The sequence below is a fragment of the Peromyscus maniculatus genome, chromosome 7, assembly GCF_049852395.1.
Source record: "Peromyscus maniculatus bairdii isolate BWxNUB_F1_BW_parent chromosome 7, HU_Pman_BW_mat_3.1, whole genome shotgun sequence".
In the NCBI taxonomy this organism is placed as follows: Eukaryota; Metazoa; Chordata; class Mammalia; order Rodentia; family Cricetidae; genus Peromyscus; species Peromyscus maniculatus.
In genome coordinates this window covers 53817399-53835151 of record NC_134858.1, presented here as the reverse complement: position 1 = coordinate 53835151, position 17753 = coordinate 53817399, and the positions used below count along the sequence as shown (strand labels likewise).

At 52.8% G+C, this 17753-nt stretch overlaps 1 protein-coding gene across 6 annotated transcripts in view; it reads left to right on the top strand.

Moving 5' to 3' along the window:
* The window catches only part of Lingo1 (leucine rich repeat and Ig domain containing 1), a 186934-nt gene that overhangs the window by 113034 nt on the left and 56147 nt on the right, over positions 1–17753 (top strand). For 3 of the 6 annotated variants that reach the window (XM_042280981.2, XM_076576342.1, XM_076576343.1), the window contains 2 exons: positions 5569–5743; positions 17674–17749. The gene's annotated coding sequence lies outside the window, so the exon portion shown is untranslated. The remainder of the gene's footprint in view (positions 1–5568; positions 5744–17673; positions 17750–17753) is intronic. The other 3 variants (XM_042280980.2, XM_016004390.3, XM_016004398.3) reach the window with 1 other exon arrangement.

Below are 17753 nucleotides of genomic sequence, written 5' to 3'. Positions count from 1 at the left end.
GACCCTGGGCTGATCTCATTTCTTCTCTGGGACCCAATTTCTCATCTGCTAAATGGGATGATACATTTTAACCTATTTGGTCCTGATGCAGGTGAGGACTGAATTGGAGAACAGGTGTTCTAGAGTGCAGTGATGTGACTGACTGCTGTCCTGGACACTGACTGATTGGAGAACAGGTGTTCTAGAGTGCAGTGATGTGACTGACTGCTGTCCTGGGCACTATTTTGCTTTCAGTGTCTGTCACACTCACTTTGACACATACAATCTAGCCTTGATTTTGTGCATAGATGGAATTTAAGAAATGTATGATAGTAAGCAACTTTCCTGTTTAGGGAAAATCCCCACCCAACAGGTGGGCATCCCAGATTCCCTTGTAGCCTTCAGAGACAGAGCTCACTCCTCCTTACACAGGACAGGGGTCTATAGTCCTTTCTCACTGGGCCCTGCTCCACTCTCTCTGGCATGAATACCACACTGCTTTGTCAGAAACCTGGAGTCCTGTCCAGGCCCTGGAGGCTTCTGCTAGGGACATCAGCGATGACGTCTCTCTGAGCAGACCTTTTGATACAGTGATGGGGCATGGCTCTTTGGAGGTGGCTGGACCATTTTAAGAGCTGGTGTAGGTGCTGGAGAGATGGCTCAATGGTTAAGAGCACTGGCTGATTTTTCTGAGGGCTCAGGTTCCATTCCCAGCTCCTGCATGGTGGCTGAGAACCATCTGTGACTCCAGTCCCAGGGGATCTGGTGCCCTCTTCTGGCTTCCGCAGGCACCAAGCACACACGTGATATACAAGCATGGGAAACACATATTATAAATAACATAAAATATACATAAAATAAATAAATAAAATTTAAAAATAAGTTTAATAAGAGAGCTGTAGGGACTGGTCACCGAGGCCCCGAGAACTCTAAGCAACCAGGCTCCACACTGCATCTGGTTCTTCGAGCTGCTCATAGGACCCACTCAGACCCTAGAAACTCTCCTGCCTACTTTGCCTATGAATATAGCAAGTGGAGGGATTTGAGCAAAGATTGTTCCCTTCCCTCTGGGCCCTCCTGGCCTGGGTCTACCATGAAGGCGCCATCTGAGTCTGTCAATCGTGTTTCTGGCAGGACCTGATAGCCTCTGGGAGGCCAGTGTGACCATCCCCGCCACCTCCATAAGAGCCTCCCACCAGAACCCCGTGTGATGTGCTCACTCACAGGCTTGGGACTGACTATTCAACCACTGAGCTTCCCAGCCCCCACGTTTCTGTTTTGTCCATAAGGAAGTCATGCAGGCCCTGCTTGTGCCTGCGGGAGTCTCTGTCATTATTTGATATACATCTCTCCCTGTGAGACTAGAGCAAACCGCACAGGCTCCTCCAGCTGCCTCTGTCTTTTCAGTGTTCTGCATAGCATTTCTAGAACTCCTTAGCATAGCTTGGAAGCTAACTAGCCCAAGCTCAGGTGGCCTTTTAGCCCCCTATAGGGAACCAGCGGGGCTGGGTGCTGATAGTTAGAGATGTCTGTCTTCTCAAGACCTTCCATCCAGCTTTTGACGGTGGTGGTGGTGGCGTGTCTGTGTGTAGGTCAGGGAACAGAGCCTTTAGACATGAGATGGCCAACCCAGATCTACCCCTGGCAAGGGCAGAGCAGGCAGGAATGCCAATCTAGGATGCTCCATGGTCCAGCTCAAAATTCTACCCCTTACTGCCTCTTGCCCTCAGCCTCCACACTCTTCCCCATCACCCCTGCCTGTCCCTTCTCCTGGGCTCAGCCAGCATAGTCTTCAACAGGCCCCTGCTGGGGCTCTTCTAAGCCATCCCATCTGGTCCTGTCTGAGGACTGGCTTGTCTCCTGTCAGTCAGAGGGTGAGGATCACTGTGCCTTTTCCTGTGTTCCCTGCACAGGATGAGGGAACAGAAAGGGGGCTCGGGAAGGAAGATGCACACCCCCCCCCCGGGAACTGAGACTCAGGAGGGGTAGGCGGCTCCATGGGTGTTGCATCTGCTTGTTATTTTTCAGAGTTATTTTTACGTCGGTGGTCTGGTTGTAAGAGCAGCGTGTGTCTGTGGATGTGGCTCTGGACTCACCCTCTTCCTCTTGTCTCCTTATCCCGCCTCCTCATCCCAAGCATCAGACAACTGCTGTTGGTGCTGCTGAGGCGGGTGGCCTCCCCCTCGCACTCTCCAGCCTTGTCTCCTCCTCCTTGGGTGACTGTGACAGCAGCCCACTGTCTCCCCCCCCCCCCCACTCCAGTTGGCAGCTCGAAAGGACTTTTAACAATGAAGGAAACATCATTGCACTTATCTGGTTAAAGCCCTCCAGTGGCTTTTTCTTACATTTGGGGTGGCAGCCAAATCCCCCACCTTGGCCTTCAGGGCCTCAGCCGCCTTGCAGCCTCACTTCCTGAAGCCTACGTTCAATGTGGCCCCCTTCAGGAAGACCTCCCCTGACCCTCTGGCTAGAGCAGCTCCAGCCCTGATCCTGCTGCCCTCCTCTTGCTGGGTGTTAGGATTTCCATTGCATTCGGCTCTCTCAGCAAGTGCGTGTTTGCTTCTCTGCTCATCTTCTGGCTTCATGACAGTACCAGACTCATCTGTCCCATGCCCTCATGCCCTCCTACATTGCAGGTACCTACAGCACACCTAGCACCTCGTACTTCTTCAAAAGCATTTTGTGACTGAACAAGTAATGCAGAGACAGAGAAAGGAACGAGCGGATGATGAAGCTAACTACACTGGCAGTTGATGACTCTGTGTGTGTGTGTGTGTGTGTGTGTGTGTGTGTGTGTGTGTGTGTGTGTGTCTGTGTCTGTCTGTCTGTCTGTCTGTTCCTCTGTGTGACTGTGACTCTGTGTGTGTGACTGTGTGTGTGTGTGTGTCTGTCTGTCTGTGTTCCTCTGTGTGACTGTGACTCTGTGTGTGTGTCTGTCTGTCTGTTTGTGTGTTCCTCTGTGTGACTGTGACTCTGTGTGTGTGTGTCTGTCTGTTTGTGTGTTCCTCTGTGTGACTGTGACTCTGTGTGTATGTCTGTCTGTCTGTGTTCCTCTGTGAGACTGTGACTCTGTGTGTGTGTGTCTGTCTGTGTGTGTGTTCCTCTGTGTGACTGTGACTCTGTGTGTGTGTCTGTCTGTCTGTGTGTTCCTCTGTGTGACTGTGACTCTGTGTATGTGTGTGTGTGTGACTGTGACTCTGTGTGTGTGTGACTCTGTGTGTGTGGGATGAGAATCATCTGCCCTTTTAACAACAGGCTTGGGAGCCCTGTCTGGCGCTCTACCTGCATAGGTAGCTCACAGGTGTGGGGTACTTTGCTGTTCAGCCACGTGACATCTTTCACCTCTCAGGCCTCCATTATTACCTGTGGACTGATGTTGTCTGGTTGGAGGCCATGGCCTTCGAGGTCACCTGTGCCGGCAACTACCTGATGCCCTGGGGGAAGGGCGGGAGTCTGGTGTGGATGGCAGTTCACCTGGGCATTCTCTGCTGAGTGCAGACCCAGGGCAGGAGGCTGCTGGGGGAGCGGCCTGCATCTCCCTCCTGGGAGGCAGACTGCACTCAGAGTCAAGGTCCCTACATGCAGTCGTAGCTTCAGTGGATAAGTTTTCATCCTCCTGTGTGTGTCCTTGTGTTTTCAAGAACTTTTTTTGATACACTTACTTCTTGAATTGCTAACTTTCAATTGCTATGTATTTTTCTATGAAATAAAATTGAGATGACAAAAAAAAAAAAGCCGACTCCATCTCAATTCTACCATGTCAAGGCCATGGCGGTTCCTGGGCTTTTCCTGTGAAGACAGGCCTAGCTAGAATGTGGCACAGGGGGCTCTTTCCATTGGTGGCTGGCTTCCTCCTCTCACCTGTGAAAGGGGTCACTCCTTCCTTTTTAATGCTGCCATCATGGCAGGGGAACCAGGTGGAGAGATCTCCCCTGGAAGGAGGGAATCCAGGCTTCAACCTCAACTCTGCCCTACCCGGGTGGAACCATGGGTGGCTGCTTCAGACCTCAGCTGTTACCTAGAACATGAGTCTGTGGTCTGGAGCCCGGGGGGAGCCAGCAGGTGCGAGTGGGCTCCGAAGAGCCTTGTGTGCCTTGACCCCACCCTCCTGGCTTCCGTGTTCTCCTACCCATGATTATCACTGCTGTACTGAGTTGGTTATTTTCATTGTCTGAGTACTGTCCTGAGCTGGGAGGCCCTTTGATGACTTGGTTGGAATGTTTAGGTAGAGGCCAGCTTTGTTCCCAAAGGGATTTACGTCTAGAAATATTTTCTCCCAGACAATCTCAAGGACATCTTTCAAGGCTGTTACATCAGGGGTGACAGGTAGGCCAGGGGTAGTTGCTTGGAAAGGTGGAGCCTTTCAAGGGTATCCTGGCACGCTATCTTGGGGCAGCAGCATGGGGTTTAGGGCTGTGAGACACTTCCAGTGCTGTCATGGGAGAGCCCGAGACCACTCACAAGAAGGACGGTGGGCTCCTGGAAGGGTGGGAGTAAGCTGAGGGAGCCGGGTTCTGGTTTTGTCTTTGCGACTGTCTAACTGTGTGACCGCGGGCAAATTCTTCTCTGAACCTCAGATTTTCCTTTAACTGGCTCAGCTAGACAAGGGTTGATCCAGCTTGTGTTGTCCAGTATGATAGGCGCCTGTAAATTAAAATGTAAGTTAATTTCAGTAAAACCAAGTGGGCCGGGGATGATATGACTCTGTAGCTAAAAGGGCTTTGTTGTGAAAACCTTTTCATACTCAGATCATACAGCAGGAGAAGAGAGTCAACTCTCTCTCTCTCTCTCTCTCTCTCTCTCTCTCTCTCTCTCTCTCTCTCTCTCTCACACACACACACACACACACACACACACACACACACACACACACACCCCAATCAGTCAGTTAGCTTCACTATCCACATAGCTTTATGCCTGGGTGGCTGGCGGCCACCACGTTGGACATGACGGCCCATTAGCAGAACCTTGGTCTCAGTGCAGAAAACGCCATTGGGCATGCAGATCTGGAGGTGCCTCCCGGGGCCTAGCGAGCCCCAGTGAGCTGTGACCCTGTGATTGGGGGGGCCTCTGTCTTTAAGTCTTCCTATAGGGCCAGGACAAAAGGAGACAGCGCTGAGCTCAGAGCCAGCACCCTGAAGAAGGAGTGACTTGTCAAAGGCCAGCAGCTCTGGAAGGGTCTGTGTGTGTGGCCACCACACCCTGTCTCTCAGCCAGAGTCTCTGCCTGGAGAATGTGGGGCAGAGGGTAAGGGACCCTTGGAGTGAGTGACCCCAATCCAGGAATGAGTCAGTAGCACGGTGTGAAGGTACAGCCCGTGGCCTTCTGATTGCTCACACAGGAGGGTCTCAGGAGCCCTGGCTCCTCCCTCCCTTCTTTCAGGGGGAAACCCTTGACTGGAGGCTCTCCTGCTGCCTGCGGAACCTAGGAGTAGGTAGAAGATGCCAGGCTAAGGAAGCGAAGGCAAGCCTGGCTGATCTCACCCCAGATTACACTGTTAGGCCAAGATTGCCGCTTCCCAACCCCCTCCCCCACCCCCAGCCCCTCATAAGGCCCCTACAACTCACTCCTGCCTCTCCTCTTTTCTAGGGATCCTAAGGCAATGTCCTGGCTGTCTTGAGTCTGTGAGCTGCATAGCCTCCTGCCCAGTTCTCGGGGCTCTGACCCTGTCCAGCCCTGACCAGCCTCAAGCTGATTCCTGTCCCCACCTGGTCTGGGGGGCTCCTCGTGCGTCAGGGCTCAGCCAAGCACTGCAAGAGTTACGGTAAGTGCACCCCAATCAGCCCTACTCCCTAGCTCTAGGGATACCTGAGTGTTCTTGGCCCTGGAGGAGAAAGGACACTTCTGTGAACGCTCCTTATCAGACTTACAAGTCAGGGTTGGGGAAACCCTGTTTCGGGGAAATGAAATTATCAGCTCATGGAGCCAGTGTCTGGTGGTAAGGTGGGCTCCAGACAAAGCTTGATTCAGTGGTTCAGACATTGTGAAAAGACTCTGAATTCTGAGTGTGGCCTTTATGCCCCTTTCTTGGTGATGGCCGTATTCTTAGTGGCATTTGACACAATCCAGGCCAGGGTATTTCTAGATTTAAGTCTGGGCTTGAAGATAGAAATTTGCTTTCATGACAAAACAAATTAAAGCTCTAGAATTGACCTTTTGGTCCTCATTGGCAAGATTCAGACCATCCCGAGTCTTCAGCTGGGTCCACGGATCTGGAAGACACTGCTGGCCTAGGGGGCCAGGGGTCTAACCCTTTCGCACTCAGGTAACCAGGGCAGAGAGAAGGCTGTTTCTCAAAGAAATCTTGAACTTTGCTGAGGAGACATTATGACTGAAGGGGGCAAATAATACATGGTTATTGCAGACAGAATCTACCCCAACTGGACAGCCTAAAGCCAGACCAAACGGATAGGAGGATGCTGTGGTACCTCAGACGAATCCCGATACCTCTTCTCTGAGTTTCGTTTCCTCATCTGGCAGGGCCACCAAGAGAGCCACCTGACATCTGGCATCTGGCAGGAGCCTAGGACACCCTTATTCTCTTCCTCTTCCTATTTTGGGGATGTGTTGAGACATCCATGTTTTCTTCAAACTTAGAAGGATCGCTGGGGAAGTGTATGGGTCAGCATCCCTGCAAGCAAGGCTTGAGCCAAGGATTTGGACGCATGAGATCTGCAGAGGGCAAGGTCTCAGGAGAAGAGAGGGGAGGAAAAGGGAGGTTGAGGCAGAAATGGGAGTCTATTGGGGCATGTTCTTAGGTAAAGTCCAGCCGGTCCTGCGGCATAATTCAGGACCGTCCCTGGATAAGGAGCCAGGCTCTCCACGCTGCATTAACCAGCCATTAGCCAGCCACGGGGGCCAGCATTGCTCAAGGAGGGGTGCCCGTTTGAAGGCTATTCCTCTGGAGAAGGGAAGCAGTGAGCTGCTGCAGGCCTCTCTGGACCTGGGAGATGGGGTGCTGTCCCCCTCTGCCTGGTCCCCAGCAGCCTTTCTCTTTCCTGCCCTTCTTATGTCTTCCTGTGTTCTCCACCCTTGTCCGCTTTTCAAGGCGCGCTTCAGGGCGCTTCTGTTCCAGGGAGTCTCTGCTTGCTGTTCCAGTCAGCGGCTATCTCCAGGGGTCCATGTTCGAGGACAGAGGTGCAGTGAGCATTTCCTCACAAATACTCCATTGACTACTGTGTCAGTGCCAAAGTCTATTGCTCTGCTTGCCTTGACTGCTAGGGAGCTCACAGGCAAGGTCTAGCCTTTTCTACTAAGCCATCAGGAAAGAAGCATTCAGTAAACCTGTTCCTGGCTTTGCCTTCACCTCTTTTATTCACTGTCCTGCTATCTTGGTTTTGAGCTGTGCGGCTGACATTGCTCTCCGCAGCCTTGGACTCTTGAGGAAAGAGGTGGGGGCAGAGATGACCAAGGGGGGCTGAAAGTGAGGCATGCTACTGACTGCAGACAAATGCCAGTCCTTGACCTTCCCAGAGGCAGCCTGGGAGGAGGTCTCCCTGGTCCAGGTCCAGGCTCAAATCCAGGAGACAGACACCAAAGCCTGACAATGGGGGCCCCCGTCCAGTGCCCACCCTGCCCTCTGTGGCTTAAGATGAGCATTGTTCTGTTCCCAGCCATCCCCTCCCTCCCTGGCTTTATCGGAAGCTAATGAAAGAGGCTGGAAACCCAATCCTCTGGTAATTAAATTTACTTAACGGGTATTCAAGTGGAGTAATGAGAAGTTTAATGCAGTGATTAGATTTTTCTTTAATTAATTAAAATGAGAGCTGTGTGTCTTGCCAGCAAGCCAACTTGACCCTGGGCTTGAGAGCAACCGGCAGGCAGTGGGGGACTTGGCTGAGTAAGTAGGGGTTCAAGGTGGTGGCATCCCCGGCCCTGGCACAGCTGACCTCAGTAGTGATGCCAGTCAGGCCAGTCACCCATTCAGTGCTTGTTTCTGAGCTGGGGGAGGGCCAGGTCTGCACCCGAGGCCGGAGGAACTAGGGGTATCCACCTCCAAAGAGCCAGCACAGCCATGTGACGATCAGACAAGAGAGTCAGCAAAGCAGGTTTAAAAAAAAAAAAAGAGTTTCTAGCATCTTGACAACGGAAGTGTTGAGAGTGGGTACCTTCTGTGTGTCCAGCCAGACCCGGGTTAGCGCTGAACCATCTGTGCTAACAGAGGAAGTGGATTAAAACGGAGGAGAGTGGATCAGGCTAAGTGGATTGGGGCTCAAGGTGGCCCCGGTGACCTGCAGAGCACTGTGCCTGGGCATCTGTTCCAGGAGCCTGGTCCTCTTTGCTGTTTTCAGGGAAACGCTTCCCCCCCTGAAGCCACCTTTGCTGGGATCTGCCACTGGTTGGGGCACAGCGGCCTGGGAATGCCACCTTAGTTGTGTGGAGTGGATGTTGGATAGGCCTAGCCAGAGCAGCACCACTCGGAAAAGGTCGGTCAGGCCCGAGGCAGCGTATGCTGCCACCAAGCAGTGGGCAAGCGGTGAGGAGTCCCAAGGACTCAGTGTCTTCCCTGCGCTGGCTCCAGCCCCATGTGAGCCAAACTCCGTGGTGCATCTTCCAGCCGAGGAGCGGGTGCTGGGGTGGGAGGACTGAGTGGCCCTGTTTGTCTGTCCTCACTGCCAGCTCTGCCGCTTGTGGGCAGGACTCCCGTGCCAGACCCTGCTCAGAATGGCCTAGATGAATCAGACATGGTCCCTGCCCACAGGACTAGTGAGGGAGGTGGGAAAAAAAAACCAAAAAAACAGGAACAACAGCGCTGAGTGATCAGAGCTGGGGTGGGGGCGGCCTTGGGGCTGGGGTGGTCCGTGCATCTGTGTTTGAAGCATTGGCTTGGAGCAGGTGGGAGGGCTGGAGGTGGGGGGAACAAAGAAAGGAAGAGGAAGAGGAAGGCACCCGTGAAAGGCTGGGGGCCCCTGGGGAAAATGAATCTTCCTCGGGACTAGCTGTGACCCTCAGCTCCCCATGAGCCAAGGTACTCCAGTGTGGGAGGGCTGGCAGAGTGCCTGGCATTGGGCTGGTAGTGACACCTTTACTAAGAAGCCATGTGTGTTTCCTTCCTAGAAGACTTGGGGACAAGCAGGGTATTGTGTGGTGATGCTCATCTGGATACTGCCAGGCCAGGCTGGTGTGTGCTGGGTCTGTGGCCTCCAGGACCGCACACTGGAGTACACTCACTCTGAAAGCATGAAGTTGGGTACCCTCTTCTTACCACCTGGAGGACACAGCTGGGCCTAGGGTGCCAGTCAGAGAGCCTGGACCATCAGGCTGGCATCCAGAGCTGGGTCTTTGGCCTGGGGAGGGGAGGGGAGCCTCAGTTGGGCAGAGGTGGGGTGTGGAGCTCAGAACATGGCGTTAGCCAGAAGTGAGGGGCCTTTTGTCCCCATCCTCTGCTTCCTCTGCCTCCCAGATCCCACCCCTCTGCATCCCCTCATCCCTATTTCCCTCATCCATGCCCATTCCTGAACATTTAGGAGTACAGAAGTCACCCATGTGAAAAAGGCAAGCCAAGAGAGGGGTGCAGGGACCTGCCTCCAATGTCACACTAAGGGACAGAATCTGAGATCACATTATCTTGAGTTCTCTTCCTAAATAGACAGTTCACATTTTCCCTGGGGCGGGGGCCTTGAAGAGCATGTGCTCCCCCAAGTTCGTTCTTCATAACAGGCACCCCAGGGAGCAAGAGTAACCAGATGGCCCACCTGCCCTCAGTTGTTTCTTTTAACCTTCTGCTGCCTAAGAAGCCAGGTCCATGAGTCAAGGCCCTGGGCTGAGGTCAGATCTCCCATCAAGACACTTCCTTCCTTCTCGGAGTGTTTTTCAACCATCGCCCCTCTCAAAGGTGCCTAGCATCCCTACCATATCCTCATGGCTTCCCACCCTGCCTGTTTTCCAGCCAGAATCAGGGCTCTTCCTTGAGGTCTTGCATGTTCTGTAAGTGCCTCTCCTCCCAGCCTGCCATGGCTCTGGGGTTCCAGCTCTGTGAATGCCTCTCCCCATCCTCTTCCATGCACACCCTCAGTAGCCAGATGCCTCCTTCGTGGCCCCTGACTGCAGGCACAGTTCCAGGCACCTCCCGTGGGCACCATCTCACAGTTACTTCTTGGGCTTTGGGGCAGTCTCTTCTGACACATCAGCCACGTGAGGAGTGGAGGTTGTCGTTCGTCCCTGGTGTCCTAGCCAGGTGGTCCCCTGGGCCTGCCACACAGTAGATACACAGGATGTAGCTGAGGTTCCTTCACACCCATCATCCCCTCTTCTTGTGCCCGTGGCTTTTCTTCTTCTGTCCTGGCTCAGTGGGTCCCTGATAGTGGGTCCATCACAGGGTTCAATCCCTCTTCTCTCCAGAGCTTTCTAGGGAGGCTGCAGGCTTTCTGCTTCAGCTAACTTCCTTGCACACCCTCCTACCGTGCCCAGCCGTCGGGGAAGGATCAAGACAAATGTCGTCAGGAGCTCTCAGGCAAGCCTTAAGGCATAGAAGGCCCAGAACCAGGGGATCCCCTGCCTGGGCTGCCGAAACAGGTGGAAAGCTGCACAGGGCAGTGTCTGGGCTCCTTTAGCTGTTTTCCTAATCCTGGCAGCTTGACCATGAGCAGGTCCTGCAACCTCGCTGTGCGTGGCCTTCCTCTTCCATTAAAGGGGCAATGTCAGGCTGCTACAGGTAGTTGCTACACGGAGGGGTGAGTCAGTACAGCATCAGGCCTCCGTGCACTCAGGACACAGCCTGCATGCCCCCCACCCACTGCTACTGTTGCAATGGCCTGAGGGAGGTGTCTGGGGTGGCCTTCAGGAGGGATTTCGGAAGATGGGGTCATAGGAGCAGCAGCATGAAAGGGGACTAGGCGAGGCACACAGGCGGGAGAGGACATACCAGGGGGAAAGCAGAGTTGGCTAATATGAAAGAGCTGCAGCCATGTAGGAGTGTCCTCACATGAGGAAGCCCCCCTCGCTTTCTCTGCCAATACCTCACCGCCATTGGTCAGTTGTGTCTCCTTCTAGAACTTCACCTGTGCCTTTACAAACATATTTATTGTGTATTATCTTAGAAAAGAAATGGAATCACACCCGTACATCATTCTGTGAGCCCCATTTGTCACTCACCAGTGTGGGGGAGCATCTGCCAGCACCACAGCACAAGTCTACGGTGTTCTTTTTAATCGCTGCCTAATATTCCCTTGTTTGGACATGGTGTAATTTATGTAGCCAGTCCCCGGGTGATGGATACTTAGGTTGTCTCCAATTCCTCACTCCTGCAAACAATGCTTCAGTGAATATCCTTGCGTATGTATCTCGCTGACACATAGAGGCATTTCCGTAGGATGGATGTCTAGGGTGGAGTTGCAGGGAGGAGGGTGCAGACGTTAAGTTCCGACAGCTCCATCGCTCTTCTGAAAGATAAAGCCTGCTCCTGCCCATCCTTGGTGAGGGGGGGTGGCCGCCCCACCACCTTCCACACCCAACACAGTTGGTCTTGTTAATTTTTGCCAATCTGGAAAAACGCCTCCCCGTGGTTCCAGCACTCACTTTGTACCTTCCCAACGAGGCCATCTTTTCATGTGGTTATTGGCCACGAGCGCTCCTTCCTCTGTGAGTTGACTCTTTAGATCCTTTGCCCATTTTTCTTTTCTTCTTGCCTTTTTCTTATTGATATAAAGGAGCTTTTAGCACATTAGGAATGGTCAAACTTTCGTCTGTTGCTTGTGTTGGAAATATTCTCCCCAGCCAGCCGTTTGTCTTTCTAGCTCTGTTTCTGGCATCTTTGGCCATGTAGAGGCCTTACATCTTTATTTAGTCGTCTGTCAGGCTTCTCTGGGCCCCTGAGGCACACGTCTGGCTTGGAGAGACTTCCTGTAAGGCTTTTTCAGGGGAGCAAAGACAAGGTCAGATGGGACTGGGATGGTCCTTCTGGCTGCAGCTGAGACCCTTGTGCCGGACAAGACGGGGCGGGGGAGGGGGGGCAGGGAGCGGGAGCGGTTGAGCTTGAAGAGGTTGTTCTAGAACTGACTGGCTGTGGGGACAGGGTGTAATGATGAGAGGGAAAGAGAGAGGGCGTGGACACTGAGTGGCTGGCGCCACCACATCAGTAGGGGACAGGACAAGGGAGGGAGGTGTGTGGTGTGTATGAGTGCTCACCTCTGCAGGGCACAGACATATGAGCACACACATGTACACATGTGCATGCCGTGCACATGCTTAGAGGTTCTGGATAGTGTTGCATCTGTACTATGGCCTGGTTGGGGAGGGTGTCTAGTTTTGTAGAGTATGTATCACCTCTCTCTGTGTCTCTGTCTCTGTCTCTCTTCTCTGTCTCTGTCTCTCTCTCTCTCCTTTCTCTCCCCTATCATAAGATACTTGGTTTTTCCATAAGTAACTAGTCCCAGACATTATGTTACTCACTGAGGGTCACAGAGCTACTAAATGGTGCAAAGAAGCTTTTTTTTTTTTTTTTTTAGGTAACTCTGACCCAACCTCCCCCACACAGAATTCCTGCCGTGGCCTTCTCTCATTTCTAATGTGGCCAACTGAAATCATCAGGGACTCTTGAGGACAGTTATGGAGCCTGTGTTTGATGTGTGGCTCTGTTCTTCTGAGACAGTTCATCTTTTTGTACTTCTGTCCTCCATCCTGAGAGTGGGACACTCGCGGTGCCCACCTCTTCGGGTGTCCGTGGGCAGTGTGAGTCAGTAGGCTTAGCACAGGGCTGCATCTGTGGTGCATCTGTGGTGGCCATGACGGCGGTGATGACGGGGCTGGCAATCGATGGCTTCGCCCTTTGCCTTTGTGCTGGCACGGCCCTTGCCTCCTCCTGTTCCTCCACCACCAGCCTCGTTCCTGCCCTCAGGACCCCTGGGGATCTTGCCACCCTTTGCCTTGAACCTTTGTCCTCTGCTCTTGGTCTCAAACCGTTAAAGTCCAAATTGCCAGGAAAAAAAATCAAAGGAGAGCCGTTAGGGTGTCCTCTGGGGCTTCTCTTGAGGCCACTCTGGTCAGGTGTCCCCTGCAAGCCTGTCCATTCATCCATCATGGCCCAGTCTCTGAGAACCAGACCATGAAGTCCAAGGTAAAGACGAGAGCGTTCAGCTGCACAGTGTCTGAGCTGACCCGGCCCAGCTGCTCTAGCCCCAAGCCAGTCCTGAAACCTGACCCCGGGAAAAACTCCTCTCAACACCCCTAGCCAGGAGTCAGAAGCAGAACACATGGTGAATTCAGGGTACAGCTCCCCATGCACACCCATCTGGGCATATCCTGTGATCTCGAGCATGGCTGCGAGGTCTCTCAATTCTAAAAGTTCTCGGGCCCATGGCAGGTGAAAATGCCAGTGCTCACAGAATCACCAATGGTGCGTTTTTTTGGATTTCCCACCCAAGTAGGGAAAGCCTAGGGAAGAAAAGTGGTCGTTGCTGCTGCTGGTGTCTCTGTTATCCAGGGCAGTCTGTTCTTCACCAAAAACAGGGTGGGATGCTGGCCTGGAGAGATGGCTCAGTGGTTAAGAGCACTAATCAATTTCCAGAGGCCCCAGGTTAGATACCCAGCACCCACATGGCAGCTCACAACTTCTGTAACTCCAGCTCCAGGGAATCCAGCGCCCTCCTCTGACCTCTGAGGATACAGCAGGCATGTGAGATATACAGACCTACACGCAAACACCATGCACATAACATAAAATTTAAAAGGTGTTGGGATGCCATTTGGTCTTCCCAGACTGAATGGCCACATCCAACAGGATTTGTCAGTTCACAAACAGCCATCTCTGGAAGCCCTGTCTCCAGGTCCCCGGGATCCCACTCAACCTACCCTTTGCTCCAGGGGCATCTTCACTTTAAACATCCTCCATGCCCATCCAGTCCCCAGCACCTTCCAGACCACTGCAGGGTGTTTTACAGATGATGCCCTGGTTTGCAGCACCCCTGGTGGAGTTCAAAGCCAGGTAGGCCTGTGGATGCATGCATGGGAATCAATACCCAGTCACATGAGAAGCTGAGTTTGCCTAGAAAGAGCTCACAATAGAAGAGTCTTTCTAACAGCCTATGAGGAGCCAAATGGCACCTCCGTTTTGAGGAGGGAATGTTTCACTACACTCTTGTCTCGCTTCTTAGAAAAAAGTGAGAAGAGCCAGGTGGTGGTGGTGCACACCTTTAATCCCAGCACTAAGGAGGCAGAAGCAGGTGGATCTCTGTGAGTTCGAGGCCAGCCTGGGCTACAGAGTAAGTTCCAGGAAAGGCACAAAGCTACACAGAGAAACCCCGTCGAAAGAAAGAAAGAAAGAAAGAAAGGAAGGAAGGAAGGAAGGAAGGAAGGAAGGAAGGAAAGAAAGAAAGAAAGAAAGAAAGAAAGAAAGAAAGAAAGAAAGAAAGAAAGAAAGAAAAAGAAAGAAAGAAAGAAAGAAGAAAAGTGAGAAGGACAGGGAGTGTGTGAACTTTAAGGCCTTCCACTTGAGTGCCTCTACTGTGCATGTTATCTTGGGGTGGGGGGACAGACTCTTTCCCGTTCTGTGCTCCCATAGGAGCACACCGCATCTAAAGTGATAATTGCCAAGCAAAGCGCCAATGAGTTTGAAATACAAGCCTACAATTAAGTTAGCAGTATCAAAGCCCTGTGGGTTTCTCCTTTTCCCCCATGATCCACTCTGGGCAGCTGAGTTGGGTTCCTGGAGTCTTTCTGAGAGCTGGCCCCAGCTCCAAGGCCAGGTGGCCACTTGCAGGGTGCCCTGGCCTTTCTAAAGTCAAGTTCAGACCTTTGTAGAGTCCCGATGCATGGCATTGCCACCTTGCCTCATCTCCTACCTCCCTGACCATGTGGGGACACCCCCACTAGGAGCCCCACTATGGGACCTGGGCACTCCTTTCTTGTAGAGAAGAAACCCCACAGCTGACCACTGTGGTGGTCCCCCTCAAACTTCAGATATTTGGAGGCTCCAGAGGGGCCTAGTTCTGCACCCAGAAAGCTATCCTGGGAGACCAAGGTCCAGGGCCTGTGCTACACAGTAAGAGCCTTGGAAACTTGGAAGCTCAGGGTCTTGGTGTTCCCTGCCTCTCCCCTCTGTTAGCATGGAGCACACACTCCAGGGTAGCTGAGGGAGCGTGGGTATACCCAGCCACTTGGGGCCCAACCACCAGAAGCTCTACCTTGTAACGCTGCAGCTTTACCTGTGGCCTCCAGTGACTGTGTGGGGAGTTGGTATGTGGTGGGGGGGGGCAGCGACAGTAGAGGTCAAGGGGTCACGCAAAGCTCTGAAATGCTTTGTGGTCCAGTAGTGTCACTTATTGCTTCAACTCACGGCCTGTTGGCCTAAGCATCTTTTGTGTGGCCCAGACAACTGTGGAGAGCAGACAGCGTGTGCTTTCAGGGGAACACACGTTGCTCCCAAGGGTCACTGTCAGAGCAACAAAGACCAAGGCTGTGGCTTCCTGTTTGTTTGTCCTGCCTACGGTTTATTACATGGCTGGTGTGGTCCGTGTGATGTCCTGATGAGGTCATTGATTCTGAGTCCTGAACACCGGAATGAAAGCTTGGCTGTGCCTCTTGTCACCTGTGTGTCCGTGGGCTGATTTCCTCCTTTGTGTCTCTGTTTTCTCCTGTGCAGAATGAGAATCCTGGAGGGTTTGGGGTGCAGTTCAGTGTAAGGGGCTTGCCTAACGTGTTCAGGGGCCTAGGCTGTATCCCCGGCAATACAGAAGAAGCAAATAAAGTGGGACTGTGGACAGCATCTGTCTCTCAGGATGGTTATGAGACTTAGATGAGCCAGTGTTTGTAACGTGCTAGAACAGTGCACAGGGAGCAATGATGCCAGCCACCACTGCCACCACCATCCAGCACCATACCGATGGGGTAGGTGGGGATCAAATGGGTAAATAAATAATTAAACTGGAGGCTGGAGAGAGGGCTCAGAGGTTAAGAGCACTGTCTATTTACTAGAGGGCCTGGGCTTAATTCCCATCATCCACACCATCTGTAGATGCTCAAAACCATCTGTAACTCCAGATCCAGGGACTCTGAGTCCCTCTTCTGACTCCATGGATACCAGGTACACAGTGATGTGCAGACATATATGAAGGCAAAACACTCACATAAAATAATCAAACTAAGAAGAAAGTTTCCTGTAAGGTTGGTGCTAGAAAATGAATGAGGCATGAGAGAAGATGCTCATGGCCATTAACTCGAGGGGGAGGCGGGGGAGATGGGAACAGGTGGGGGCAGAGGGGGAGGGCACAGACCACAACCGCAGTGAGATGCTACTACACTGTTGTTACCCTGACTCCTTAACACAGCAACAGTATGAAGTGTCGGAGAGGACGCAGAGCCACTGGGACACTCAAAGTTGGCTCATGGGAATGCAAGATGATATAGCCACTTTGAAAAACAAAAAAAGCCATGGCAGTTTCTTACAAAGAAAACTTACCACACAACCTCACAATGCTACTGCCAGGTACTCACCAAGAGGAACAGCTTCACGCATGTAAAAACCCATCTGAATATTTAGAGTGGCATTATTCATAGTCTACAAAAACTGGTTAACAACACAAGTGCTCTTTAGCTGGTGAGTGGATGAATAATGGAATACTACTCAGCAATAAAGAGGAACAAGATTCTGACACAAGACAACACAGATAAATCTCAAAGGCATTGTGCTAAGTGAATAGAACCAGACGTGAGGCTCCACACCGATGTCTATTTGTAGACGCTGGAGAAAGCAAAACCACGGGGACAGAAACAGGTCACTAGTGGCCAGAGGTTAGGGAGACGTTGGTTACCAAAGGACAGCCCATGGACACTGGGGTTGAATTGTTCTCTACCTTGATTGTGGTGGTAGCTACATGCCTGTTCACAGTTGTCCAGACTCACAGATGCATGCACTGGAAAGGGTAAGCTGCACTGCACGTTCATTATACCTTGATTACTGTGCCTGGGAGACAGTGTTCTACGAAACTGTCGAAACAGGGACAGATGACATGCATGTGGAGGAGGGAAGTGTGTCGTGGAGGCCTCCACACCCTCCTCACTCTGTGGTCAACGGCTCGTTGAGGTGGTGCCTGCGCTGAGGCGGAATGACAGGGCCTGAGGGCCGTGTTCTGGGTACCACTGAGGAACAGTGACTGAGGCACGGGTGTGATCACCTGGGAGAGGAGAGGAAGGGAAACAGGGCATGGATTAAGAGGAGGGTGGGGGTGCCACACAGCACGGGAAGGTGTCCCAAAGGAGGAGGTCGGCCAGCCACAGGCTCACGGACCCACAGACCAAGGCAGGAACACTGGTGGTCAGCAGTGGGGGCCTCACTGTTAGTGTTGTTGGGGGGGGGTGGATTAGAAACCAGACATCCTGGGTGCTAAGGGCTGAAGACAAACTGGTGAAGCTTCCAGCAGGCGGGAGACAGACTTGCCGGGCAGCGTGGGATTGGTGAAGAGGACTGGGGAGCAGGGGCTGTCCTTCTGTGCGCTGCGTCAGTAAGGCCAACGTGGGCCGACCTTTGCAATGCCCAGGGAGGCAGTGGGGAGGAAAGGGCTGGACAGGGCGTCTGTGCTCCTAGGCTGTGGTCACCCAGCGTGGGTACTTGTACTCGAGTGGGCTAGGGAATGGGGATGGAGGCTGCTGTCCAGAGGCCTATACTGTGCAGCGTGGAGCCCTGCGGGCTAGGCAGTGGGGATCTGCCCAGGGCCACCCACTCCAGGGTATCACACTAACCTTCCCGTTCTTCCCCTACAGTGCATGCCGAGACCCGCAGGCTGCTGTTCCCCGGGCCTCTGGCAGCTCCTCTGACTCCCTGTGCCATCTGACCCAGGTAG